We start from the raw sequence: 11463 nt of genomic DNA, 5'->3' as shown, positions 1-11463 counted from the left end.
GATACTGAGCTGGCAGTGCACCCACCCCACCATGCCATGTCCACACGGGGCTTCTGCTGGCAGGGCTTCCTGTTCCCAGCACTCGCTGTAGCCCAGCTGTCCTTGTTCAGATTGAGTGAGATGATAGCCCGTATGACCTGTTTGGGTCCAAATTTTGCTTGCTTTTTGATCTCAGCTGCTTCAAGCTTTGGAGCAAGCTTTTGATCCTGAAGCTACTGAAACCAATGGAATAAACCCTAGAGACTTGAGAAAAACAGGACTGTGTCCCTACGCTTCATAGCTTAGACTTTCTTTAGCAAAGCCCAACACAGCCTCAGTCTTGCTCCTCCCAACAGCAGAAATTTCAAGCTTGAAAGCAAGTTAAGTTTCCTTGTGAGAAAGAGAAAGTTTAATCTGAGTGCCCACTGTTCCATTCTGTTAAACATATGAGATCCTGTGCCTGGCTAAGATAATAAATGAATCTAAGTTGTTGGGTTTAGGTTTTCATTCAGCTCAATTAATTTATTTGCCAGTTTTCCTTTAAGTTAGGGTTCCTGTATATCAAGGTAGCCACCAATGTAGCTTTCTCTGAAGGACTACTAAAAAGATAAACGTTTAAAATGTATGTTTGGTATTGTGAAGGAAGAAAATCATTTCACTGCAGAAGTAATTCTGCAAAAAGTGTTGCTGGCTTTCTCTAAGCAGAATATTCTTTTGGATATTGCAGCTCTGAATTTCACTCGGAGTTCAGCCTTCTATACTTAGGAACACTTGTATTAACCAGGACAAATTTTATGCTAGAAACATGCCATTCTCCCATACTGAGCACTCCCATACAAACACGCCTCTTCATTAACATGTGTTTAGTGTTAATTTCAAATGAGCGTGACAGCTATTAATACTTCATACCTCTACAGTGCTTTTCACCTAAGATCCCAAAGCACTTGCCAAATACCTGTCAATTAATCTTCAAAGTCTGAATCAACCCCCTGGATCCCAACACCCCCCAAACTTTGTAAAATCAGTGGGGTGAATGTTTGGGTTTAGTTCAGTTCTGAATCCTATTGCTATAGCTGGCCTTTTGCTCTGCTACAAACTGACCTAAGCCTTCAGATCAGAAATGTCATAAATCTGAAAGTATTCAAAAGAAAAATGTGGATGCTGGAGCTAATCTCCATTCAGGAAATCCAAGCGAAGCCATAACTAAACATAATGAGACACTTTCTGGTATTACCAATGTGCGGAAGCCTCGGTAATGGGACATGACAGCTGTTTAGCAGCTCACAGACACACAACAAAAACGTGGGGTGAGAAAGGAAGAATTTCATATTGATAGAAATAGTGTCAGGGTAATTCAGTGTTCAGAATTAGCTTAGCTGAGTTTGAATTAGGGCATTTTGCTCTAATAAACATAAAGTAGCATACCTTACCAGCATCATTACCCAATCAGCGGATCAGTTGCATATTAGGTTGCTCAGTCAAGATTTCTCTTTTCAGTTTCCAAGCGAACGTGTTATTTCTTGGTAATAGTAGTGCACCAAAGGCTGTATCCTAGATCAGGACCCTACTGTGTGGTGTGCTGCATGGATGCACAGTGAAAGACAGCCCCAGACAGTTTATAGTTTAAATAGAGAACATAAATAAAAAGTGACAGAAAAGGATGGCTTTTACCCTAATTTCACAAGTAACAGCCAAAGGACTGGAGGTTTATGATTTGCACAAAGTTAGAAATCAGCCTGTGCAATAGACAGGAGAACCCTTTTCTGAACTCAGCCCTCAGATATGAGGGTATCCTTATTCCTTTTTGACAAGATTATCCATAGATACAGGGACTTTTAAGTATATCAATGCAAACATTAACAGCGATGAATTCTGAACTAATAAATGAAAGGATTTACACTAGGCACCTGACTGCAAGGACCATGAGACCTTTATCCTCTATAGAACCTACCAGCACTTTTTGTTCTTGAGAAAACTGCAGTTTTTTGCAGCCTGCTGACAAACCAAAATAAGTGGAATAAAGAACAAATAAATTTATTTTGTTATTTGCTCTGAATTGTTTGTTTGGGAGTAGCATATTTGAAGGGCTGTTGAAAGTTTGCCCCTTGCTTACTCCCAGCTTACTTGCCTGCAGTTTATAGCCTTTTCCTCAGAGCAGCTGGCGTGATATGTGAGTTGACAATGATCCCGCTGGGTAGCAATAGTCTCCATACCCTGCTGGAGGCAAGATAAAATCATGTGAAATTTTTCTGATAAATAGCAGAGAAATAATGGTGACTCAGTGATTCATGTCTTCAAACATAGAGAAACAGAAAACTTCCACAGGACCTCAAGAAATCCTGCTTAAGAAACAATTATCTCAATATATCAGCAAATACAAATCTCCAAGCCCATAAAATAAATTAGTCTGAGATAAGACAGACGAAATATTAATGAAGGCTTCATTTCAAATATTTCATCTAATCCCTTGGATCTCACCGTTTATCTGACATAGCTAAGCCTTCTCAGGGCACCTTTGTCTCTGCTTTTTCTTTCTAATTACCCACTCCATCTTTCCCTTCCTCCTCCTCATCCCAGCCAGCTCCTTCCCCGCCATGCACCCTCTCTCTCCCACCCGCCGGCCCAGTGGAATTCCACACAGGTCTGCAGGCGGCTCTTTGTGCTCGACCCCTCAGTCCTTTCCCTGCTGAACTTCTGCCACATACTGTTTTCAGTCTTGTATTTGCCCGGATCAGAAAGTACTTCAGTTCTATCATCTTTCATGAAACTCCAAGGACATTTTACAGCATTTTAGAAGCAGACATTACAGCATCTTTTTTAAACCTGTCTAAAGCTGCTAGACAGAGAAAAGCATGATGGGTAGGTGGAAGTTTTATTTGAAGCAGTATGACTATTTAATGAAGGAGAATCAGGTTCATCTAGGATCAGTGGCCAGGAGGACAAGCTCTCCAATCACTCCTGTATCCCTATAGCATGCACATCTGCTGGTAGCACTTTGGCCCTTCGAGTTCAGAAAAACTGCTAATGGCTGTTTTCCATCCCTTCACCATACCACTGCTGCCTTAAACTAATAAATGACTGCAAGACATTCTCTTTTGGTGAGAAAGCAAAGTGAGATAATTTAGCATCAGAAGAAAAAAAAATAAAGAAGGGGGCTGTAGTTCCACAGACACAATCAGTTTTACAAAATTGCCTGGCAGAGATTGGCACGACCTTCTGTTTCACGTGGACTAAATGACCATATGCTGCTTCTGGGCAAGTGTTTGCCCTATCACCACATGCCAGGACATCGGGGAGGAATCGGATATAGTCTCATCAGAGCTTTGGGCAGTTGAACTGCTACACAACATATGTGGCTAGATAGTGCTGCCAAGAGACTCTAAATCCTGTTACACCTTTACACCAAGAGTGTAGCCAAAGTTAGGGGCCTTCCAAGGCCAGGAGAAGTCAGTGACAGAAGGCAGATGGATTCACAGTGTCAGCTTGCTATTTACAGACCAGGCTCACAAAGCCCTTTCCCCCAAAACAGAGCAGAAATAGAGAGCAGCAGGCTACTTAAGGGGCAGGCAACAGGAGCTGGGCTCTTTTAAACTACTAAGAGCCTCTTTCTTCTGCCTTGCTTTCACATTCCCCAGGCTATGAGGCCAGATCCAGTAAGCCCTGTAGTGCATAGATGTTCTAAGAGGAAACATCTTAATGCTCATGCAGTATAATAAATATTTGCTCCTGTTTCCAATGAAATGAGCTCCTCCAGGAATGTGTAAAGGGACCAAGTTTCATATATTGTGTGAAGAATATGAGGGAGAAAATAACAGCAAGCTGATAAAGTTTTGTAGATGACATTCAGCTACAGTAAAAAAACAAAACAAAACAAAACACAAGCTGTAAGAAGTTGCTGGGAGACAGAAACCTATTGGGAAATTGAGCGATGCTGCGGCAGATGAAATTTAACTCGTATTGAGGCAAGGTAAACTTGTTACCCATACTGATGAGCTGGACTCAGGATCGTCTGAGGCCAGTGGCTTAGAAGATATCATCACAAGCTGCTCAGTAAACATGATTGCCTGATGCAGAGCAGCAGGTGCAGAGACAGAGCGGAGGGCCTTTTAACAAAACAACAGTGCTGAGAAAAATTCCTCCCAGTTAAAACTATTTGAAAAACAGTACCTGCATGTGAACTGAAGTTCACAACCCCAACCTGATTTTCCAGGCATTTATTTCTCTGTGTAGATTCTCTGATTATTAAGAACAAGTCTACTCTGCATCCTTTCCCTCAGAGAAGACACAGAAAAGACCTCCCTCCTCTACCCGGCTGGCTATTTTCATAAAAGATATTGAAGAATCAAACCTGTGAGACCTCTAGCTTTCAATTACATGTGTTTAAAAACTGGCCAGCAGGTTCAAACACTATTGAAGAGACAACACAGGTATTCAGATGCCTGTCCAAATGGCACTGTGACAGGGCCCTTTCTGAAAATGGCAAAGCTGAAAGAGGAGGAAGGAAGCAAAGCTGGGAAGGCTACAACAAGACTGTTACAGAGCAGTTGTGGTCCTAGAGGCTGGTTAAGCATAAGAGGAGGAGGTGGGTTAGGATGAGGAAGGAGTTCAACAGGAAGATTCACAAGATTGTCTCTTGAACCTCAACTGGTGTAACACAGTGTATTTCCAGGCAGGACAGATAAGTAGCTAGCAGAAGCTTAGAAAAGAACAAAGCTCTTCTAATGTACCTTTTCCTAACCTGGGAACAGCAAATGAATGTCTGAAGAATGACAGCTGCTTTGTCTTCCTACACAGTAGATGGGAAGAGCTTCCGAATTCACTTCCAGATGGGAGTCTCCCTGCATGTAAAAAATCTGAGGCAAATGGGCCAAAGTGTCTGGAGACTTTTTTCAGATTTTCTCCAAAAATTGTCCTTTCTTTTTCCCTCCCATTCTGTTGATGTCTTCCTTAGATATTTGTGGTCAAGCAAGCTTCCACTAGCCCACCCCTTTGCTCATAGGGCTTAATTTGCTGTTGTCTTTGCAAGTTCATAACCTGATGAAACAAGCTTGCAATTTCCTTGGAGACAAATCTTTAAACCTGAGGATTTTGCCCATTGTTCTCCAACCCGGAAAGCTGTTGCACAGCTTCTTTCTTCATTCTTTCTCCAGCCCCAGTGGAAGCATAATGAATAACCTCCTGCTCTGGTCTTGTCACAACCTAAAGCCATTGCATTACCACATTCATAATGTTATTACAGATCAGCTCCATTTCCATCACACTGTGGCTCCACCGCATTGCGCACTATGATAAGCCATGACTCTAAGTAATAGCAGAGCCATTACCACATACGACAGGAGGTGCAGGGATAAAATCTGCAATTGATTTCTTTCTTTACTGCAAAAGACATAAGAGATTTCTCTGAACAGCAAAAGGAGGGTGCTGGCACCACAAGGACCCAGAATGCTCTTCTAGTCCAGCTCTGAGCCCCAGAGCACCTAACGTCTCCAATCTCTGCACGGCTCTCCTGTGTGTGCTCCTCAGGCAACCATTTTCATGTCTTGTGGTCAGGGTCCAGTGGGCAGAGTCCTGCCCCAAGACAGGCAGGAGAGAGCTATCAGCTTGCTCTGGCATTACTGCAAATGGATTTTTTGTTGTATTTAAACCTCTGAGAACAGTATTAAATGTGAATATACAGAATAAATTTCAGCAAGAGGGAAACTGTGACACATGGCTGCAAATATTGCTTTTGAACAGGGTGATAATTTAACCTGACTAGATCGCAAGCTTCTGGTAAAACAAAATCATATTTTTATGTTTTATTGTTGACAGCTATTACACTAATACTCTAAGTGATACTAGTTTTAGTTCTCTGAATAATTTCACAAAATGTGTGATACTAACTGACCTTGCTTATGTTATGGCCTCTATTGATAGAAAGACAACCAGTGTGCCTACTTCTGTAAACACAAGCAATATTCTTGAATTTTGAGAACTGTTACTCAGCTGATCAAATATTATATTGAGAAGGGATATACAAGCACTGTTAAGATGTAAGCAGGTTACAGTACTCTTTACTTGTGCAATTAGTCCAGGCATACGTAGTGGTTTTAGCAAAGCCTGCCTCAAATCCTCTACAAGTAGACTTCACAAGTGTAATTTTCTAAGACCAAGACACTAAGGCTGGAATTTCTTGACCACGAATGAGATAATTTTGATAATCTTCCTAAACTCAGGATCGCTGTTTTTATTTTAGCACATACCATTTCTTCCAGTGTACATTTACTGGATATTGTCTTTCTGCATGAAGCTCCCACCAAGATGCAATAAGGCTGGTTTCAATCCTTTGGACACTCGCTGAGCAAGAGGAAGAAGCATTGTGACTCTGAATGGAAATATCTGGGGGACTATCTACAGAATAGTAGGAGTTTAAAAATGGGGGGAAAAAAGAATAAACTGGATTCTGTGGCAGCTCATGAATAAAATACCTTTCTAAAATGGGCAAATCCCCCAAGGATAGCCTCAGGCTGTGTATATCTGCTCTCCCGGGCACAAGATAACCTGATCTGGGGACCATCTATAGCTGTGCTAGGGTAATACAGTGGCTGAGCTAATAAGCCCTGAGGGGATCAGGATGGATTAGCTTGAGCACAGGGCAGCGCTTTGGGACTGCAGCCAGCATTTAGGCAGAACAGGAGTAGCACAGAGCAGAGCCATGGCCAGCCGTGACAGCCACAACTGCATCTGGCAAAGGACTGATTCCTCATAGCTGTTATACTGCTGCAGAGACAGACATTTCTCAATAGCCACAAGTCTTGTTGATTTTAGAAATAGGGGACATATATCAAAAGGCTAAAAGATAAGCCAAAGCCCTGCCACTGAATTCTTACCCACAGGGACAAGACCAGTGAAGTCTTCAGCAAAGTCTGTCGTGCACACTCACATACGCAGGCTAGCTGAAACCTAAACAGCAGCTCCAATATCCACAGCTACATCAGTGATGAAAGCATACAGCAGCGCTGGCCAGTGTTAAAGCACTTTTAGACCCTCCAGTAAATGTGTGTTTTTGCACAAATGTGTGGACACACACGCACATGCCCACGCCATTAAGGAATGCAGCTGCTACCCAGCTTTTTCTTGGCAGAGCTCTGTGCATGGTGTCAGCCAAGAAAAATTTCACATTTACAGGAAAACCCACGGCTGTTCTCACCCTGTTACACAGTAAATCAGTGTTGCACAATGAATGTTGACACAATAATTCTCAGAGGAATTTCACAGACAAAACAACCATGTATTCAGGGCTGCTAACAAAATAAGCCTGGATTTTACATATATCTACTCAGAAATGATTCCCTAGCAAACTAAACCAAAAATATGAGTATCACAAATCATCTTATATCACCATATATTGTACTTTGCAGGTTTAACTTAGAGGATCTGAAAGAAAACAGAGTATTGCATGGAGTTTCAGCCAATATTTAAGAGAGATCTTAGTTGCTCAAAACTTGCCAACCCCACTAAGGTCCCAGATGACTGAAGCATTACTGTTAAGTTTCATTTATACTTCAAAACCTGGAACACTTCTCTGACCCTGAACACTGACCCTTTGGGCTGTTGTCTGTCCCCAGTGCATGCTAAAGAGTTTCAAAACAGATATGGGTGTGCAATAAAGTAAACTTGAGCTAGGAATCCCTGGGAAAGAGCAAATAACCAGTGTTTATAGCAGTAATCAAAACAGGCCAGGCCTCATCTTATGGCCCTAAGGGCAAAGGGGTATTGGGCAGTTCACATCCAGCCAGCTAACCCTCCCACCCCAAAACCCTCCAAAAAAGAGTGGCTTTCTTTGTCCTGCTGGAAACAGTCCTTGGCCCATGCTAACTGTTGAATTGCGCCCCAATGTTGCTTGGGGAAGGACTCGCTAGCACAGACCAAAAACTATGTTAATAAATCAACAGGAGAAAAAATCACGTGCCCTTTCCTCAAGCCCATCCCTATTGACAGATATTGTGAAGTTACAGACCAGCTGCCTTGCTGCACAGCATCTGAACGCCTTTCTGAAATATAGGTAAATGGGATTTACCCTTTCCTCAACCCACCTCATCAGTTTTAATCCCCGCAAGTGGTTTTTAACACCTGGGCCACAATCTGACCAGAGGCAGAGGTCTCCAAGCTGACATTTGATAGGTCCCACTTGCTTGTTAGGGGCCCCAAATCCCCAGCTGAGGCAGTTACCTACAATCACTTTTATGCAATAGCTTTCATATTTGATTTACCTGAAAAGTAAGATATAACCATGGGAAAATTAAGGGCCTCTTACCAGTTAGGCTATTTACATGATGCTCATAGGGGGATCCAGTGAGGGCACGCAAGGGGAGACCAGTGCTACTGTTTTAGCAGATTCTGGCCAGCAGGGACTGGCAGAGGGAGACAGCCCCTGGTAACCAGGTTTTTTTCTGCACAAGGGAAATACTAAAAGGCTGCACTTGCTTACACATTTCCCTGTCCTAACTAGCTCCTTGATTCTTTACCTTGCTGTCAGGACACTCTGCACAGGTCGGCAGCTCCCGGAGCCGGTGTCAGAGGCTCATGGGGCAGGGCCGGGCCTGGCCGCAGTGCCCGTCCCCCCACCCTGAGGGCGCTGGGGGCCCCCAGCCCCGGGCACCACCGCGGGGACAGGGTCGGGGGGCCCGTGGCTGGGCTGGAGCCAGCACCGCTGCCCAGGGTGGCAGGGACAGGGAGGCCTGGGGGTGCCCACAGGGCCAGATGCACAAGATGCCTCCTATGCTTATAAAGTAACTAACTGATTTGGTTTGTCACCTAAATACTCTGCTGGGTGAAGACTCTTCTGCCTTGAAAGCTTTAGGAGCAACAATTTCCAGAGAGAAAACAGCAATCTGAGCGTACCTGCCCTTGATAATTTCCTGGTTACTCTGAAGCCCGTTGGTGTCAGATTGAGGACTTCTTGACTCCCAGCATAGGGCACAAGGGGGATCGGGGCAGGGGGGCAATCAGGCTTCTTCTAAACAGCAACGTGTTAACACCATTTTTCTTCTGCTCTGTTCATTCTGTTACTGGAGGTCTTTGACCAGCTGGACCACAGCCCCCATGGGCAACATTCACCATAGCTCCCCAGCTGCTTTGTCCGGCAGCATGAAATGCACTAAAATAACCCCATCCACAGTTTGATGGTGGCTGACTGTATCAAATAAAGATATATTCATTGTATTCCACCCACGGATGATTAATGCTCTGCTCATATCAACTGTTTCTGATTCATAGGGCATGCGATGTTAAGGCAACACCAGCACCTCTTTTAGTGCTCAACAGCATTTTGGGAACCAGGCCTCTAACCTTGCGTTGTTACAGCTTATCACAGCTTTGGCTCTTCTGGGATCTAGCACAAAACACTTCCAAATATTCCTAAAAAGGACCAATATAGATAGCTCTAATCTAAAAGACAAACAATTCACTGCTGGAAAATAAACAAATAAGCATTAGGAGCATATACATGTGGGTGTGTGTGTATATACACACACACACACACATATATATATATATATCCATTTGTCTGTGTGTGTTTATATACACATGTATCCAGTTTTAAAAAGAGAATATGTAGGATTTATTTCACCCAGCTTTAAACATCTGTAGCATAACTAGTTATATCTGGCCTAGCCACCCCAAGCTCCCTTCATAGTCAACAGACAAAGACAGGCATCTTTAGGGCATGGCGCATCTGACCCAATTTAAAATATCTAACCAAAAAGGCAAAAATCACATCCCCAAGGGGCTTTTTCTCTCCTCCACTGATTAAAGGGTAAGCAAAGATGATTAGTTTGGACACAGACATATACTTTTAAGTGAATCTCACTCCTAAAACCCAAGAAAGCAAGATCAGCGTACCCAAACCCCTCCACATCACGAATCTTCGCACCGATCCCCAAGAGCCTTCCCAGTATGCACACGCAGAAGCCAAGAGCACTCTGGGAGCTGGTTGAAGGACCCCTTTATAGTCAAATTGACCCCTCTGACCAGAGGCTTGTTAAATCTAGTTACATTTTAGCTGATCAGAAGTGTCACTTTTACTGTCCTTATACACGTAACTCCATAAGCAGAGTTGTGTCAGCTCTGCTGCACATATTTGAAGCATCTGTTTCTGGAGCACAGCGACTAGCAGAGGCCTACCGCTCAGTGATGTCCTGGTGATCAGAAAATGTGATGGACCTCTTCCTCCAAATAAAACAAACTGAATCCACGAAACTGGAGCTATCATAAATGCCACTAACGAAGCTGCTACTCGAGATTCGTCCCTGAGTGCAAGCTCATGAGCACAACCAAAGCAGCAGTGAGCTCAGAAGGAATCTGACCAGTACAACTTCCTAATACGATCTCCAGTTTATCACTCACTGTGAAAGCAGCACCGATGAAAACATTGGTACTCCTAGCCACCCTACTATTCGCTTGCTGCATAAAGTGACTTTGCATGAACATGCATCTGGCATATGCATCTAATAGTCACAATATACTTTGCACTGAACTGTTAAGTTAAGAGATATTTACCTCCCACGTAACAGTTGAAATAAAAGCCAGGACTTAAACATTTAATACAAGATGTTCTCTTGTAGCTGGAACAAGAAAACAGCAACTGCAACAATTATGCAATGGTCTGTTGGTAAATATTTGGCTGTTACTTTTGAACCCTACCCTACCTTCCATCCAGTCAAGGGGACTCTGGATTTCCCCTTTATGAAGTAGCATAAAGATAAATATTTTAACAGACACTTTATCTATATTCGATTCTCTTCTATATTTGGTCAAATACTGCATTCTACTTTACAATTGCAATGACTATTTATACAGAAGCCCAGAACACTAGCAGCTAATTGTCCAGCAGTTGTATCATGTCTCAGCTGTCAGGTTGTGGCAAATGCGTTCTATGTACACTCCACACATTGTCATAACAGAGAAAAAGTTAGAAATGCTGGGATGCTGTACTGAACTGTTTGCATCAGTGAAAAGGCTCATTATATTCATTTTGAATAATGCCTCTTCTCTCTGACATTAAAAATAAACAGATGAGATTTTTCTGTGCGTTGGAGAAGCTGCCTTACTGAGAAAGCTGTCCTTTGAGAATCGGTACAGTCCTTGTGACCCTGGTTACCCTGACAGATTCAGTTCAGGTGTTCCTTCATCTCCTCCAATTATAATTTATGACCTTAGGCAATGATCCATCAAACCAGACATTACTTGGAGCTTACAATGGTAAAGGCAAGCAGGCATTTCCTGCCACCGATGAACAGGAAAACTATCATTACCTAATGGAAATTATCACAGTAGAAGAGGAGAGCTCATTCAAGAAAAAAATATATATGTGGGAAGAAACATTAAAAAGTCAAACTCTTTGAGGCAATGTTTGGAGACCCCTGTGATACAAGCACAGCAACAAATTCTAAATCATTGCAAGTATGGTCCTGACTCTACTGAAACCAACAGTAAAACATCCAC

This window comes from Dromaius novaehollandiae, chromosome Z, assembly GCF_036370855.1.
Source record: "Dromaius novaehollandiae isolate bDroNov1 chromosome Z, bDroNov1.hap1, whole genome shotgun sequence".
NCBI classification, from domain to species: Eukaryota; Metazoa; Chordata; class Aves; order Casuariiformes; family Dromaiidae; genus Dromaius; species Dromaius novaehollandiae.
The sequence above is the reverse complement of the archived record's forward strand: the minus strand, read 5'-3'. Positions refer to the sequence as shown.